Source organism: Beta vulgaris, chromosome 3 (assembly GCF_026745355.1).
Source record: "Beta vulgaris subsp. vulgaris cultivar EL10 chromosome 3, EL10.2, whole genome shotgun sequence".
NCBI classification, from domain to species: Eukaryota; Viridiplantae; Streptophyta; class Magnoliopsida; order Caryophyllales; family Amaranthaceae; genus Beta; species Beta vulgaris.
The window spans coordinates 27,329,004-27,347,869 of record NC_079204.1 but is presented as its reverse complement, the minus strand read 5'-3'; the positions used below and the strand labels follow the sequence as shown (position 1 = coordinate 27,347,869).

Below are 18,866 nucleotides of genomic sequence, written 5' to 3'. Positions count from 1 at the left end.
TTTGTGTGTTCATCCCTTTGATCTCCGTTGCATTCATTCCTTGCATTGTCGTATTCATAATTTGGTTAAATCGTCCCGAACTTTAATTCTGTTGTAAGAGACAAATTTTAGCATAAACACCCCTTAACCTCTTATGCTAACATAGCTCCAACTACAGTTTTAGTCACAGTCTGATAAAGCCTTAAAGGTATGTCTGGCAGGGCAGGTGCTAAGACAAGTGAATTGGATAAATACTCCATCCGGATAGTGTAGTGAGTCTATCCTTCTCGTTCTTTTTTTTCTCACCTCAACCCAAAAGAAAAACCTAATTAATGTCCATTTCAAACCAAAATTTTTTGACAAAATTCAAATTTTGCGGAGACAGTATTTGAACCCGTGACCTCAAGGTTATGAGCCTTGCGAGCTACCAAGCTGCTCTACCCCGCGTCGAACAAAGACCTGGGAACGAAAGACCCTTATCTTCTTTTCATTCTTAGGTGGAGAAATGGTTATGATGGCCGTTATTTTAGTAGGGTCAATTTCAATAGCTCTAGAACTGATGACATAACCTAGCATTTTCCCAGAAGTGACCCAAAAGGCGCATTTTTGTGGACTAAGTACGATATTGTATTTGCGAAGTCTCATGAAGAATTTATCAAGGTGTACCTCTCTCTCTTTGGACTTAACTATCATATCATCTACGTAGTACCGCTTTATGTATCATATCATGGGGAAGGGCAGTTGTGGTTGATTGATAGGTAGCCCTAGCGTTTTTTAACCCAAGCAACATAACGATATAGCAAAAGGTCCCCCACGGAGTGAAGAAGGTAGTCTTTTCCATATCTTCCTCGACGATCTTTACTTGATTATACCCTGCATACCTATCCATAAAGGAGAGAAGGGCATGATTGGCAGTTTTGTCTACTAGGACGTTTATGTGAGGTAGGGGGAAGCTTAATAGATTGGTATGACCACCACCTATGTCGTTGATAATAAATTCAAATTCTTAATCTCCATGACCCACCTCAATATATAAAGAAACAGACCTAAATCTCACTTATTTCGCACCCCTCTATTCAGTTTCCAGCTACTCTCAAATCCCTAGCCTCCATTTCAGTCAAATTAATCATTCATCGACCCTTTTCATTCGCCTGTAAGAAAAGTAATCCTGATTTATCATCAACGACGTAGGTGGTGGTTGTAGCATTTTGTCCTTCATCAGCGGTGGTTAGCGGTTCATCGGTTGTCCGGTCTTTTATGGTGGTAGTGGTTCCTTGTGTCGGTCGTTTGATGGTTTAGATTTTATTTTTTTATTTTTTTCGTTTTAGATACTCACTTTTTGAATGTTCCTCGTTAATTTTCTTCCTCTTTATTCTTCTTTTCTTCTTTTAGTATAATGAAGTTTCCTAGATTTGAAGATTCTTGATGAAGAACGAACAAATAGAATTAGTAATGAGTGATTGTAACTTTTGTCATCAATGTCCTGAAGTTTGGCAAGTTTGAAGTTTGGTGATGTAGAAATAACCAAATCAATTTCCAGAATTTAAGAGTTAAGGTGTTACTATTTTTATTGTAATTTGTTTTTGTTTTTCGTGACTTTTAGATCTAGTTTATCATTTTTTTGTAATGAGCGAATGTAATTACCAAGGATTTTGATCTTAGATCTACCCATGCTCAATTGAAAACTTTGAATGTGAGATTTTATGTTTGAATATTTGTTGATTTGTGCTTGGTTTGTGTATATATCTTCCTTAAAATTGTTTCAAATTTTAAGTGAAATTTTCAATTAGTTGCATCTATTAGATTAAAGGGATGTAGTTAATTTTTTTTTAAAATTATGACTTCCATCATTAACGACGGTCTAACAGTCGGTATTTGTGAGAATACCTATCAAACTGGCCGTAGTTGATTTAACCGACCATTCAGTAGTCGTTACCTTCGATTTACTAACCAACGTTTTACCGTCTAAATCAAGACGACCATTTAGCACTCGGTAATGAAATTACCGACCATATTTTGGAAATAAGCGATTGTTTTTTGCGGTAGTTAAAAACTCAGATTCTTGTAGTGTGTGTTGTGATGGTTGTTGCTGATGAAGATGATGAGGAGAGAGTGAAAACGACGTCGACGACAATGAATCTAGATCTGGAACGTTGAGTGAGTGTGGTTGGTCTCCTTCATCTTGCATTCTCGTTGCGGTTCATGGTTGGTGCGATTCGTCTTCGATTCTCGTTGTTGGTTCGATTTATCTTGGAATCAGATATGAAACGTTGTGGTTGTTATGAGTCATCTTTTATTCTCGTTGCAAGTGGTGTGTGGTTTGACAAGCGATGAAGGAGTGTTTTCGAGCCAGAGTAGGATAGCTGGGAAAAGGGTGGTTGAGTTGAAAGTGGTGTGTCGTTCGTGGTTGAGTTGGAAGTGTGGTGTGTGGTTTGTTGTTGAGTTGGGAGGACGAAGGAGAACATAGGGTGAGAGAGGGGATGGTTAATGAGAGAGAATAGAGAGGAGAATTTGGTTAATGATCAGGGAACTGACTCGATTTAATGAGACAGGCGAGGAGTATGAGGGGACGTGTGATTTAAGGAGATCATGAAGTGGGGGAAACTTTGTGCTTTAGTAGTTTTGGGCCACTAAAAGTGATCTGGTTACAGGAGAACCAGATCAGTTAACAAAAACTCATCCGGTGCTCCTCCAAATTCGATAAGTTTAGTTGTCCAAAAAGTAGCGCCCAAAAGATTTTGACCTTGTTTGATCTTGTCTCACTAGTGGAAAAAATCCTATCTGTCACTTAGTAACAGATGCGATTTTTACAAAACCACAAGAAAATTAATTAAAAAAATAGGAAGGAAAGGTGGGAAGAAAATCTAATGCGGTCCTAAAAAAACCGGAAATCCACCTCAACCCTTGGCTCTTGGCCCATTTACTTTCACCATAATCCCAGCGCAACCCACTCAACTCATTGAAACCCTAATCCTCTCCCCTCTCTCCTCACTCCATGGCGCCCCCTCTCTCTCCTCACTCAACTCAACCCAAATCCCCTCTTCCCTCCTCTATCTCCTCTTCCATCTCAAACCCACGAAACCGCCGCTGTCTGCACGAGTCTTCACGAACGTCGTTGTCTGCACCAGTCGAAGACAAAGATGAATTGAGGACGAAACGAACGTCGAAGGCAAAGCACGAAAATTTAGTCGAATTTAGAAAGGTTTTTTTTTTCGTTTTATATTTTAGACGAAAATTTAGACAAAATTTTAGTCGAATCTGTAATCTTTTGTTTAGTTTTTTTTCTAATTTTCGTTTATTTTCTGTAATTTATATTTTTATTTAGATCTAGTTCATTTTTTTTTTTATAATTTTCGTTTAGTTTATGTAATTTACGTTTTTTAGTTAGATTATTTTTTTTTTCCATTTTCATATGTATTGTTATTTAGTTCGATTTAGTTTATGTAATTTATATAAATTTTCGTATGTATTATTATTATATATATACACACACACACACACACATTGTGTGTGTGTGTGTGTTTGTTTGTGTGTTTGTGTGTGTACCTTTGTGGTACACAAGCTTCAAAATTGTCGTTGGACTTGGTCATGCTTTCACTTATGGAAAAAACATCAAGTGCTCCGGTTAAAAACGCTACAAGTGCTCCGTATTTCACCCGTAGCAGACCCCATACGAGCACTTGAACATTTTTCAAGTGCTCCGGTTGAAAACCGAAGCACTTAAATTTACAAGTGCTCCGGTTGTCTTAAAAATCGGAGCACTTGTGAATTTTTTATATTCAAAATACATTAAGTGCTCCGGTTGTTAAGAGAAAACCGGAGCACTTGTGAATTAAGTGCTCCGGTTTTTTCTAACAACCGGAGCACTTGACATATAATTTTTAATAAAAAAAAAAAGTTGTTGTTGCTGTTTTTTTTTTATACAAGAAGTGATGTGATCTTTATTGCTACACTGATATACAGAAACTACAAGAAACCTAAGCAAAATAAATAAAGTAAAAAAAAAGAAGATCAGTCTCCACTATCTGTTATTCTAAATAAATAATAAATCTAACATCCTACCAACCTGAACCAGTATCTGTTATTCTAAATCTTACTGAAAACCTGCTGCCCATCAGTTCCAGCCCATTCGCACCAGTGGGGCCTTGTTATAAGAGTTAATACAAGGTGGAGAGAGAACTCGTTCACTGCATCATCTTCAGGGATGACAGCCCGCTTCCCTGTCACTTTTGTAGTCAAGGGGAGCATCATAATGATGCAATACTGCACGAGGATGCACGCCAAAGAAAAAAAGCTATGACCTAATCGCCCATATTATGCTTCCCAAGCTTAGCAAGGAAACTATCATCTGGACATAACCAGACTGGTTAAAGGCGACACTACAGATGGGCTGAAAAGAGAGTCAGTTATGAACTTGCAGTTGTCATGATCAACCTTAGCAGACTTGTGACGCCCTCTCTCAACTTTCAACGTGGAACGAATTAGGAACTTTTAATGGTTTTCATGAGACACTGTTGATTCAGAGTTGATCCCATAGCTCCTACGACGCTGCAGCTTCTGAACGACAAACCCACTACTACGCCTCCTTTTACATGAAGGTTTCCATTTTAACTGTGAAAGGAAGTCATCTTTGGAGAGATCAATTAATGCTGAATCATTTGCCTTCTTGAATGCTTTATGTATATGCATAACACTAGAACATTCTTTAGCCCCACAAGAATAATCTTTTCCCATATCACACTCAAGATGAACGTCAACAAGAGTTTGCAAATGATTGTCTCTACCATCATTTCTACATCTTCCCTCTTTCACAAACTCAAACAACATGGATGCTGCAACCTCTCCCCGTTCTCTTAGTTCTTTCCAAGTACCCCCAACCCACTCTCGGGAATTCTAAATCTCGCTTTTCACCTGCAAATGTTGTTGCTGTTAGAACACACCCGAAGTAGAGAGCAGCATGGCTGCTAAAAGAGTTAAAGAGAAACTGAAACAGGGTGTGGTACACACATTGTAGGTGCAAGTGCAGGTGCAGCAACATACTTACATGACGATTTAGAGGGATTCAAAATGAAAAAGTTGCAACAAGGGACAAAAAATATACTCTTTACATAAACAGCTATAATATATTCACAAATCGCTCCAAGGAGCATAATAACTGTGATCCCTAACATAATTATTTTAGTGTTGGAGAAGGAATAAGAAAAATAAATGAAATAATTACATCACTATACTCCATGCACATTAAAAAAAAAAAAGACGTTAGAGTCAATCAGAGGTAATGACTCCGCTGGTGGGGGGAGGAAACAACCAATAATGGGCCATCTAAAATACCTGGCTGCAAAGCTGCAAAGCCGAAACCTCCTGAATGAGGAACTGCAATTGGAGGATGCGTAATTGAACTGCTATACAAACCGGAATACAAAAGCTTAGATATCAGAAAACAAAACTAAACAATAAAATAGTAATGCTAAGAAACTGATAATAATCCATGAGTTCCAAGTTCACGCTACACGGAGATAACTTAATATAAAACAACTTCAAGTTAGTCCACCTGAATGATAGTGATAAGGACGGATCAACTGGAGGAGTCGCCCCATTTCGGATCAACTGGAGCATCACCACCACCACCATCATGTCTCCCTACCTTCTTTGACCTTGTCAAATCAATCACCTCTATCCTCTTCACCTATTACCATCTCCTTCTCTGTCCTCCCACCATCACCATTCTTCTAAACTGCACCCACTATGACAAATTCAAAACATGCCCCGAAAATATAATTTCTTATTAACCCAACTGGGGAACCATATTCTAAGAGCAAACACTGCAAACCCAAGATTCCATAATTCTAGTTCCTAGCTTAAGAAGGGTCCTATCTTGTTAAACTATTGACAAAATAATGTAAGTACAACTATAATGATATATTATACCCCCTAGGAACAGAGAACTGTGTCTTTTTCATTGAGGTCTTTCAAACATAGTCTTTTACTGCTCTTTCCAATTAATTGACATAACTCATGAGGTCATTTAATTTAAAACTTATGTTATTTAGACTTGGGTACTTGTCAGATTCAGGTATGTCTACAAGACTCACACTCACCATTTAATGGAAACTTTTATGATTTGGTCTAGAATAAAGTGTCAAGTATCTATTCCGACGTCGTCTGAGTGTTGAGGAGTTATCACGAGTACTTACGTGTAATGAAGAATCTAAGTAATGTACGGTAAGACCGTGCCAACAAAGGATCCATACTCACTTCAGGTATTTTCTCTCCACTTTTAAAAATTAAGTAAAATCAAAGTTGACATGGAGCAACTAGGTCTAATAAGTTTACTACGAGGAGTTTCCGTGAAGAGTAAGCACCCTTGATAGTTGTACCTATTCAATGCTAAATGAAAAAAACTAACTTGAAAAACACACAGCATACAAAAATGTAAGAATGTATTAGCAAGAAAATGAAAGCAAATTTCCCATGTTTAGGAGCAAAACTGTAAAAGCACCTATCAAACATGTCTAGATGGACCAAGTGAAAGAGCCTTGGAGGGAAGCAAAAGAAAAGGGATAGTAAAAACTTTCCATAATGTTCAAGTGAAGAAAAAGCCAAGAAAAGGGTAAATCATATATGGTGTCCAACTTGATCCTCTGTCAGTTTTTCATAGGGAAAAGGAGAAAAAAATAAAAAATAGTACAAATTTGATGGATGAAGAGAAAATTCAAGGTTTCATTTCCTACAAGATGCCAGTAACTACTGTACCTCCATTTCAAATAGAGAAAACCAACGAAACATAATAATTAGAGTAGAGATCTCAATCACCCACCAGACCCACTTGGTCATGAATTCTATCATTTTCTTCTACAGAAAATACACACACTGCTATCAGACAAAAGAATCCTAATTAGTCACAATCTAGTTTTATACGAAAAGTAGTTCCATAACCAATCATGAAGCTCGCTTTCTTGTTTATCTTTTCTATTTTGTACCATGTAAGGAAGTCAATGATCACAGCTCAAAGTGTCCACAGAATAATGCACCGAAATTGAAAAAACAACTACATCAAAATATATAGCCGCCCTCTTAATCAGGCATATAGAAAATTTATCTAAGAAGGGTGAAGACGAGTCCTAAATAGCATAAACATATTCACCAGACAAACAGGGACTTGAGAGTTTCATCGCAAGTCATATTAGAGAATGCAAACATTATAGGGGAAACCAAAATCAAGGCATTGGTGCTAAGAGGAAAGCAAAAAAAAAGTAGCAGTAATTTTCTACTATCTACTTTTCCCAAATGACATGCCTTTTTATCTTTTCTGCTTGGAGTTCACCATCAAAGAAGTGGAACTACTAGGTTGGCCAACACCTCACTCTCTACTTCCTTCTCTCTCTCACCTCCATTTCCTTGTGGAAAGACGTGTTTCACAAATGCAACCAAAACCCAAGTTCCAAAAGAGCTTACTCTTATCAATTGGAGCACATAATTATGTCTTTCATCTACATTGATATTACAATCATTGATGTTAACCTCACTACCAATTTAATCCCCAAATACCCACCTCAAAATGACCAAATATCAAGATATTTAAATCAAGAGGAGAGAGACAAAAAAGGGGAAAGCTTTGTGTTGGTTGGGGTGAGGTATGACTTATGAGGATGGTGAATATGTTGATGATTATGTTACTAACTCTGGATATCTCAACTAAAACAACCTTGTGGTGGTTGCTAGAACTGAATCTTAGTTGATAGAGTAATGGTTAATAGATACAATTAGAATTATATATAATATATAATTCTCCCTTGTCATAACTCATAACTAATAATAACACTTATCCAATTTACAAAAGAATTGAAATCTCTCACAAGCTTCAAACCAAGCGACAGATCTCCAGAGTTCTCAATTCTTATTTCTTGCGATTTTATTCATTCCAGATTTCATCAAAAGTTTATTTGACGAAGAACATCCCAAAAAAATGATACAATAACAGCCGCATAAAATTAATCAATAAATCGCATGAATATGAATAATCACACATGAAATAGATCTTAAAAATTAATCGCAAGAAACATGAAAAATCGCAACAATTTAATCGGAGAAAAAAAGATAAGAGTTTTACTGTATTTTGGGAGATTGGAGTTAAGGAGTGTCCCCGTTGATGGAGCAACCAGGGAGGCCGGACTACGAAGACCTTTGAGTTCTCATCCATGGTGGTGGTACGAGTCACGACCAAGAACTAGTTTCGTAACTTCATTGATGGAGTAACTTTCACGCAGCGAATTCCATTGCATGAGTGAACCAATTGCGAGGTCGACAGAGTGAGGATGACTGAGAGAGCGAGGGACGCAGGAGGGAGGGACGGCGGAAGCGAACTAGTGAAGGACGAGGGTGCGAAGGAGGAACGGCGTGAGTAAGGGATCTATTGAGAGAGTCCAATTGAGGGAAGTAATTGGGAGGGAGGGAGAAGTGGGCTTAATTAGAGAGAGTCGAAAATTAATTACTTCTTATTGGGAGGGAAAATAAGAGTCCAATCAAGTGCTTGGGTTGATTAATCAACCGGAGCACTTATTTCACAAGTGCTTGGGTTGATTAGTCAATCGGAGCACTTGTGAATAAGTGCTCCGGTTGATTAATCAACCCAAGCACTTGATAAGTAGCACAAGGAGTTTTTTCCACTAGTGTTTGTTGCTGCAGATCTACAGTGCAAAGCAATTAAAAAAAAAAAAAAAATTCATGACCCCAAAATCTGATGCGATCTTGCCAAAACCGCACCAGTTAGTGAGAAACAAATGCGGTTTTGGGACCGCATCAGTTAGTGAGAAGCTGTTGCGAGCCCATCTGATGGGACCAAAATCGCATCAGTAAGTCCGATTTTGACCGCATTAGATGAATTTTTTACCAATAGTGTCTTGTGAGAATCGGATCAGTTTATTTGTGTTATTTGAGGTTTTCCAATAGAGATAATTTTATTAATAATATTTAGAAGCCTCCTTGGAACATTAACTTGCTTATTTGTGATGCATGTAACAATGAGATTAGATCTCGAAAGGTTAATTTTTCCCATTGCTTTAAGGAAAGAAATTATGAGACTAATTTCATGGCGCACAAGAGCCACGATACCTCCTCTTTTCTTTATTCCCGCCCCCTTTCCCTCCCTTGTTCTCGCTTTTCCTCATCATGCACATGAATGTTTTAGGCTAACCTCCCACTCAGGTTTCATCCTAAATTTTCTCTCCTTGTTGGAAAAAATAGTCTTTCTATGTTATACATTTGGTTTTTTTTCAAGTTTTTACATCCCTATCGCTATTTGCCGTCCGTATTTACTTAAAATCGCCATTTTTTTTTCCTTTACATTCCCCTTGCCCCTCCCATTTCACTTTCACTTCTCATCAATTCTTCAACTCTCACTTCTCATCTACTCTCACTACTTACTTTGTCACTTGCCTGACCACTACCACTAACTTGAGCGCCACCACAAACTTAAGCAGCACCACCACCATTTTCTGGTCGTACTTGAACACCACCACCACCCGTGAGCACCACCACCACCGGGGGCCAACTTGAGCACCACCACCACAGGGTGCAACTTAAGCACCATCGAGAGCCAACTTCACCATAATCGAAGCCACCACTACCGCAGCCAACAACCACTGTGACAATGTCCGACGAAGAACCGTCAACACCGCCATCATCATCCAGACGTAATATGGTTAGTTTTAGAAAAAAAAATTCCGGCCACCATGCTTGGTAACATTTTGAATTTCGTTTCCTCCACTAAGGAAATGAAATTTTTTTTAGTTTCCTCCATGGAGGAAACCAAAAAGAACACTTCGTTACCATGGTACCAAAATGTGTTTTTTCGTTTTCTTGTTTTGCATTTTGTGAATTTTGAATGTTATGCGACTAAGTGTTTTTTCATTTTCTAGTTTTGAATTTTGTGAATTTCTAATGTTATGTGACTAACTATTACGTGTATTTTTTATATCTTCGAATTTTGTTATGTGTTTTTATTATAACTTCGAACGTTTAGTGATATCAACATGGTAATTAGTATGTTTTATATAATAATTTGTAACATAATAACTTGGAATTATATTTATTAAATGTAGTATGTTAATAAATGTGTTTATGATTATTGTTGTGAAAATATATTAATATTGTATAATTATAAGTTGAAAATGAATATGTTTGCGTACTATTGGTATTAATTATAATCGTCGTGCAAAAATTTAGTTAATGATTATTATATGTTTAAAAGTTATAGGTTTATATGCCCGATTTTGGGGGTGATTATATAGATTATAATCACATGTTTTATAATGAAATGATTTGGGTGAAAAAAAAGGAAGTACAAGCTTGGGTGAAATCTAGGGCACTTGAAATCAGTTTGTGATGGTAATTTCGTCAAATTATAGACTCGAATCTAATGGTTGGGAGTATATGTATATGAGATGTAACCGAGGTGAAGGTAGGGATCTTAGCATAGCATAATGTGTAGCTACGAAAACAAAAGCATGTGGATGTAGTGCAGAAATTAAGCTTAGGTTTTTGGATTACTTGATCAAATGGGATGGGTGATCAAAGCAGATCAAGGGGTAAGTGGCATGCATACTCACGAGTTTATTCATTACCGTGAGGCCCACCGTCCCGTTAGCGGTCTTAGTCATGTGGCAAAGGTTTTCGCTTGCGATATGATTAAGTCGGATGTTAGGCCTGCTAGTATCATGAAAGCCGTTAATGAGAAATTTTCCCATGATCATCCTAATATGATACACTTGTAGAGCCTCTAGGAAAAGGATAGAAGGGAAGCAATGGATGGTAGAGACATGATGCACCAATTCATACACCTTGCTCGAGAGCACAACTACATTTATTGGATACGGCAATACGAGCAGACAAATGTGATGACACAGGCGTTCATGGTGCACCCTCGATCGACAGATATCCTCCTTACTTATCCGCATGTTGATGGTATGGATGCAACGTACAAAACCAACAAATATAACATGTCTTTTTTGGAGCTCATTGGGATGACACCTTATAACAAGAACTTTATTATTGATTATGCTCTGATGGCCAACGAAACAGCTGATTGTTACAATTGGATGTTGGACAAATTTAGGTTTCTTATCCAGGTGAATGTTGTCCCTGTTACACTCATAACCGACCGTGATTTGGGACTTATGAAAGCGGTATGAGAAGTGCTCCCTAACTATGCACATTTGTTATGTAGATGGCATATTCGCAAAGATGTGCCGAGTAGAGTGAATGTCATCATGGGCAACCCCGATGTTGGGCGGAGATTCTTGAAGAGAAGTTGGTATCCGATAATTAACTCCACCCCCCAGATAGGTTATATATCGATCGTTTGAAAACATGAGATGTACAAATGGACTAGAATCATCGAATATGTTGAAACCACTTTGTTTGTGTACAAAGAGAAGTTCGTTCGGGATTGGACGTACAGTGTTTTTCATCTTGGGAATACATGCACTAGTCGAGTCGAAAGTACACATTTAGCTCTGAAATCTTGGGTTATTAGTAGTAAAGCTGTGTTGGACGCCATATATTCTATTGCTTATAGCGAGATAGAAAATCAGGTGAAAAAAGTAGAGAATGACCTGAAGGAGAGTCGGCGTCGGCATGGGATCTTGTACAAGAATGCGGCTTTGCATATGTTAAATGGCCGAGTTTCGCATTACTGTTTAGAGCTTTTACAACGTGAGGAAACACGTGTGCGGGAATTGGCTGATAAGGTCTATCAGCGTTGTGGTTGCTCGTTGAGAGCCACAGATGGCATTCCTGTGCATGCATGATATGCAGATGCTTGGAGGCGAAGCAGGGTATGTACCTGATAGAGTTACATCGTTATTGGACTACTTTGATCCTTGGTGATGGGGTGAACAACCCCAATTTTGTAACTGAGGCAGCATAGGATTCTCAGTACTTCCTAGATTTAGTTGATTAGGTGCAAAATAGTGATCCTGTCATCTTGTGGAGTGCTACACAATTTTTCGAGGATCATCTGCATTATCCCAATTGCTCAGATTTTGAGCCTGATGTCGTTGAGAACCCCAAAGGAAGACCACGAAAGAACCATCCAAGTACGAAGAGCAACAAGAGTGGTTTTGAGTACACATCTTATGGGTCGTCAATGAGAGGTAGCAGATTAATAGATTCAGTTATGAGCATGTCAACTTCTACAGGTAATATGTTTGTTTATTATATGTATTTATTATTATAATATTGATCCTTATGTAATTATAATATTAACAATATAATTTGATTATTGTAGGTCAGCAAACCGTGGATAATGATGATGGTTTTAGTGTATTTCCATTTCACAAGTCTATTCCGGGGATTATTAGTCATTACATCGTTAGTTGGACGAATATTAAGGCAGGCGGTAACTGTGGATTTAGATCTGTTGCAGATGCTCTTTTTAGTGGGGAAAACATTAGGGTTTTGTCCGCACAAGTATGGCAAATGAGATTGTTGCTCATCCGGAAGTTTACAAAGATGTATACTATAATCAGATTCCTACATCAATCAAGCGCATTACCTGGAAAGGAGGATCGTGTGCAAACGCGCATTGGATGGTATGTGCACAAGACTTGTTCTCTATTGCTCAGATCTTCAACGTCGTAGTCATTTTGGTTGGATTGGGGCAAGGGGAATCCTTTATCAGTGTGTCATTGTACTTCCATGGGAATCTCGATCAGCTGCAACTGGTCTAACAGGAGAACTAGTCATTGTACATCTTGGCAGTTATCAACATTATATCAGATTGGAGTTGGCACCCGGATCACCCATACCAATTCACAACCTATGGCATAACATGCATGATGATAGTGTTGATGGATGTGATAAGTTAGATGATGTGAGACACGATTTGTGGGACCATTTGCTCACTACTACCTAGTGTATTTTATTTTTGTTGTATATTATAGTTTGTAACTTATTTGTTGTAATGATTATTACATTATAATGATCATAATATTTTTAACTTGAACTCAGAAATAACAACTCTATATTTTTTTTATTAATCTATAGCATTATGAATAAGATTATTCTATAGCATTCATAACTTAAGATTTTGTTGGAGAAATGAGATTCACATGATAATCACAACATTAAATCATATCACACAATAAAAACTACATACAGTTTCAATTTTAGCATAAACAATACATCAACCAAACAAAATTATCTAAAGTAGTACGCCAACCAAACATCTAATCACACCATCAAAACTACATCATCGGTACAACTCATCAAAACTACTCGTGTAGGTCACCATCATCACGCTTGTCCCAATCACGTGTTAACTGCAATGCCCGATCCCAATCCTGAGCCATCTGGTCCATTATCTCATAGCACATCGAAGTGTTGGACCGTTGCTCGTTATGTCGATCCTTCAACAAATCCCCCGTACAGTCAAAATGTCGGGCCATCCACTGCAAAACTCATAAATAATAAGTTAGTTATGTTAGGTAACAATAATACCAAACAAATTACAATGTTATATAGAATTGAAATGGATAAATAGTGTGTGTTTGGAGTGTTGGGTCGGGCCGGATCAATAATGTCCTGAGCGACAATCCGATGAGAATATGTAGAATACCAGTCCATGTAGTCCGATGAACAATATCCTGGACGACCAGCACGTCTCTAATCTAAAACACAAAGAATGTTTAAAGACCGACTGAAACGCTGCTACGTTGACTCGGCTCCTACAACGTTGAACTCAACCTCATACCTCTTCGTGTTTGTCGGTCTGTATGCAAAATTGAGTTGAAGAATCGAACCAGGAATACCCTAGACATAACCCAATTGTCGTACTACTTGTTCTGGGTTGTACGGCTCAACAATGTCTCGGTAGCGTATGCAACCAACATACAACGTCATTGGCACCGTCCTAGCAGGATCATCGTCGTATGGCATCCAAATGACCTGAAAATTGAAAAGCTGATTTTATTTGATTAGTTTAATGTACTACTAATATTAGAGTACATTAATAAATGAATAAATTACATACCTCTAAGCCTGAAGGGTGTCCAACCGTCTGCGTATCGAGTGGAGTCGATCAGGATCCTTGCTGACGATGTTATAATCCCACTTCCTACACCGGGGATCGTGATCAAAAACCGCTAAACTATCTCTCCGAGGCCAAAAACATGATCCAAGCTTGTAAAAGTGTGAGACATGCAGCAATCTGTTTTGCGACTGCCTAGTCGCCACTCCTAGCTGACGATACAGAAAAGCCAAAGTTGCTGATCCCCATGAATAATTATGTACCCAATCAAGGTCCTCTATGATGTTATGCGGAGCGAGCCTGGTACCACTCTTATCAGTGAACAACGCACATCAAAGTGTGATGAGCAGAATAGCGCGGATCTTCACATCAGCGGGACAATCAGCACGCCCGCATCTGTTAAAGATCTCGCTAACAGTAACGCCACCGTTCTTCCAAATAGGTGATGGGTCCTGAAATAGCTCATCACGAGTAACCTGGAGTAGCTCCTCAAAGCGAACATACAACTAATTAGATGATTAACCACCCCTCACTGTTCAACCATCGATAGGAACTCGTATAATTTGCCAAACATCATGCAACATGATCATCATCTCCCTTATAGGCAAGTGAAACATGTTCGTCGGGCTGCCAACGTTCTATGAACGCTGAAATCAATGGAATATCAAAGTGCGAATAGATAATGAACGAGAGATGGGCAATACAAGACACATGTATACGCAGCTGCGACTGGGGATCGATGTTCCAATTCTTCAAGGTATCAACCACACCAGAACGATTATGGCACATCATCACTATAGCAGCAAACAAATCATGGTAGGTACGTGCACTGAGGTGTGCCGGATAACTAGGAATCGCGCTGCCGTCAATAGGTCCGCCAGGCATAGACTCCCTAACTAACCAGGGAGTATCACTAACAGCTCTGGCCCTGCTCGAAGTCTGACTACGTTCGGAACCTGACGATTCTGAAACAAACCTCCCTCTTCCACCCTTCGTCACAGTCACACGGGAAGTGGATTTCTCTACACCACCACTCAAATTGTTTTCCAACTCCTCCTCATCCTGGGTATCCCAACCCAGACTATGAGGCGCATCCTCTGAAATAGGTTCTAACATAGTAATTAACATGTTAATATTACTAAATATTCAAAATTAAAAAAAAAACATATAACAAAATTCCAAATAAAAAAAAAAACGCATAACAACATCTTAAAAAATTAAAAATTCAAAATTCAAACTGCCGGCTGCCATGGTAATGAACCTCTTTTTCAGTTCCTCCGCCGAGGGAACGAAATGTTTTTTCGTTTCCTCCACCGAGGAAACGAAGATCATGGAGGAATCGGGGAAATGAAAAAAAAAATTGTTTCCTCGGCAGCCAAATAAACGAATTTATGGCCAGTGGTGGTGGTGGGTTTTTCCGGCGAATCTGCAAAGATATGAATGGGAAAGAATCATTACCTGGGTTGATAATATATTCTCCAACTTCTTTCACCCTCTTCCTTGGACCCATGCTCCTCGCTAACGTCTCGCGGTGGTGGTGGTGGTTGAGGTGACGTTAGTGGTTAACCGGATCTGCTTGCAATAGTGGTGGTGGAGGTGGCGGTGGTCCGACGGTTCTGTTGGTGGTGGTTGCGGTGGTGCAATGGTTGTGATAGTGGTGGTGGTGATGGTAGTGGTGGTGATGGTTGTGGTTGTAGTGGTGGTTGGTGGGAAGGTTGGAGTGAGGTGAGAGAGAATAGTAAGTGTGAGTGAGAGTGAGAGTGGGGGTGGGTGATATTTGTAGGGGTAGTTTAGGAATATATTGAGTAAAATAAGAATGATTTTAAGTATTATACGGGCGGTAAATAGTAACTTCCTTTTACATTGTACCCCAACCTTTTCAAAATTCCACACAATACCCTCAAACTTACTTTTTTAATACACAATGTCTCTACTTCTAGCTATACATCATTAATTTTCATTTACTATTTGTAATCCAATGGAACAAATCTAATTTGTAAATACTCCCCCAAGTGTTAAATTACGTAATAGTTAGATTAGTTCTACTAAATTACAAAAATAAAACGAAAATGATGACGTATAAGTAATGGTAGGAGCTCTTTGTCTTAAAAAAAAAGTAAGTTTTAAGGAAATATGTAGAATTTCAAAAATGTTAACATACAACCCACAAAGTTAAAAAAACACAAGGATATATAATGTAGAAAAAACACCCCCAAAAAAATGAGTAATTTTAATCTTTACTATTTGACCCCTTGAGCCGACACTTCTTGTTACCTAAAAAATAGTATGAATAGCTTATTTGTTTTAATTAGTACCGGCGTAGCATGAACTTCGAGTAGATGTGACACATTTATATCATCAATTTTCTAGTGGACTTGGAACAGGAGCAATGATATGCCCATATTCAATATGGGTCAATACCATGACATTTATGTAATTTTTATGACAAAAGTAATGTTAAAAAATTCTAATTTTTTAGTTTTTCATTTTTCTTTTTTTGGGAGCTTGTTAGTTGAAATCTTATATCATATCAGCTAGCTATTAAATCATCAATCCGACTTGCGTGGACCCGGTTCACACTAAAAATAGTGTGGACCAGGCCCAGGCACGTGACCCGTTATATCACTTTAACATACACTATATCATTTTAACATACACTATATCATTATAACATATACTATATCACTTTAACACACCCTATATCACTTTAACATACACTATATCACTTTAATATACACTATATCATTTTAACACACACTATATCACTTTAACACACCCTATATCACTTTAACATATACTATATCACTTTAACAGACACTATATCATTGTAACATGCATTATATCATTTTAACACACACTATATCATTGTAACATGCACTATATCATTTTAACACACACTATATCATTTTAACATACACTGTATCATTATAACATACACTATATCACTTTAACATACACTATATCACTGTAACATACACTATATCCTTTTAACATATACTATATCACTGTAACATACACTATATCATTTTAATATACACTATATCATTTTAACATATATTATATCATTTTAACATACACTATATCATATCAATATACACTATCATAAACTCACGTGATATGGATCGGGTGCACACGCACCGGGTTCATATTAGTTTTTTTATTAAATCATATCTGGACTACATCTAATCATATCAAGTATCCGATATGGAAAAAGTAGTCCCATATCGGATATGGGCAAATACTTTCTCCTTGGAACAGATGAGTTGATGCAGATGAAGAATACTTGAACAGTACTCGTTATTGAAAGCCTTTGCTTACTTTGCGAAAATAGGAGGAGGAGAAAAAGGAAGTAATTAAATTTTAAGTATTACGATATCCTTATGCCACGTAGAAAAAACAAGAATAGCTTGAGGCAGAAGGCAACGGACATAAAAACACCAAAGGTTGAAAAAAAGACCTTGTTAGGAAACTGTGAAAGTGTACAAAAGCTCAGCTCATTGGCAGAGTTACGTATTCTTTTACAAGGGAAAAAGGCATGGAAAATGACATTTCACCAAAATTTTATAATATGTGACAAATAAAGAAAAAAAAAGAAAACTGATGATGATTATATTGCAAGGAAAAGGAAGAAAAATATACTGGTATATCTTACTAGAACAACCCACAATGAGAACAGTCCATATAATAGTTCACCCTTGTCTAAGCAAACTCTTCTCTCGTTCTCTCTCTCTCACCTTTATGAAGTGCTTCACCTAATTTATAATTTGTACCACACCCATTTCTCATCTAAATGGGGTGGTTACAATCCTTCTTCTCTCCACTGAAGAAGCTATGGTTTCGCCTCCACTCGGCTCCGAAAAAAGGTAAGTCGTATATTTTTAACCTTTATTATATTGGGTAAGTTCTGCTCATTCTTAATTCATGAATTTCTACCAATGTTCTAAATAATTTGTTGTTTTAATATGAAACAGGAAGAGGCATTTACATTTTGTACGAGGATGTGAAATCTTGCCAATATGAAGATGTGCATGTTTTGTGGTCAATACTAGTGGAGTCATCACATAAACCTGCAGCAATATTACCATCTACACAACCCAAGCTCTTATGCACACCTCCCAAACAAGTAAATGAGAGAGGATAATGATTACAATGATTTCGGTGATCTGTACATATTACTATAAATTAATGTGATTTTGGTACATATTATAATTATGTAAGTGTTTCTTTTGTGATTGCTGTGTGAACGAACAACTTAGAATAATAAGTTACCTACCCATAATTTTTGATGAATCCACACTCCTCTTTCAATGCTCCATGTATACTTTTTCAATTCAATGCACTATGTTTTGGATAGCGCATAATATATATATTTCTATGTCGAAGATTTAGTAGTAGAAATGCGTGTGAACATACAAATTATCTTTCCAAATTAGAATTGCAGTTACATATTTTATTGTTGCACCTGAAGTTCCGAACCATATAATGTAAATTGTCATGGTTATGATGTTGCTTGGACTTTTAAACGCAATATCCTTATCTTGTTATTTTTTTTTTCTTGTTGAGGGGTGGCGCAACATACTTAGCTTCCATTTATTCATTAGGAATGGTGGACTCGGTATGAATGTCTTCTTTTGAGATAATGGTTTCATTAAACAAATGTACGCATATGTTGGGCACTAGCCATATATATATATACAAAATCGGGGTTGTTCACCCCATCACCAAGGATCAAAGTAGTCCAATAAGGATGCAACTATGTCAGGTACATACACTGCTTCGCCTCCAAGCATCTGCGTATCATGCATGCACAGGAATGCCATGTGTGGTTCTCAACGAGCAACCACAACGCTGATAGACCTCA

At 37.7% G+C, this 18,866-nt stretch overlaps 2 long non-coding RNA genes across 3 annotated transcripts; one reads left to right on the top strand and one right to left on the bottom strand.

Annotated features, from left to right (window-relative positions):
* Positions 1-3,287: 3,287 nt before the first annotated feature.
* On the bottom strand, positions 3,288-8,503 carry LOC125496020 (uncharacterized). Of its 2 annotated transcripts, none has more exons than XR_007272672.2 (4): positions 8,090-8,503; positions 5,531-5,722; positions 5,311-5,378; positions 3,288-4,890 (listed from the first exon to the last, which is right to left on the bottom strand). It is a non-coding gene; the product is annotated as an uncharacterized LOC125496020 (long non-coding RNA). The 2 variants fall into 2 exon arrangements; XR_007272673.2 differs by having other exon boundaries at positions 5,531-5,713; positions 8,090-8,501.
* Positions 8,504-17,605: 9,102 nt separating this feature from the next.
* Positions 17,606-18,387, top strand: LOC109136425 (uncharacterized). Its single transcript, XR_002041344.3, has 2 exons — positions 17,606-17,868; positions 17,977-18,387. It is a non-coding gene; the product is annotated as an uncharacterized LOC109136425 (long non-coding RNA).
* The last annotated feature ends 479 nt before the right edge of the window (positions 18,388-18,866 follow it).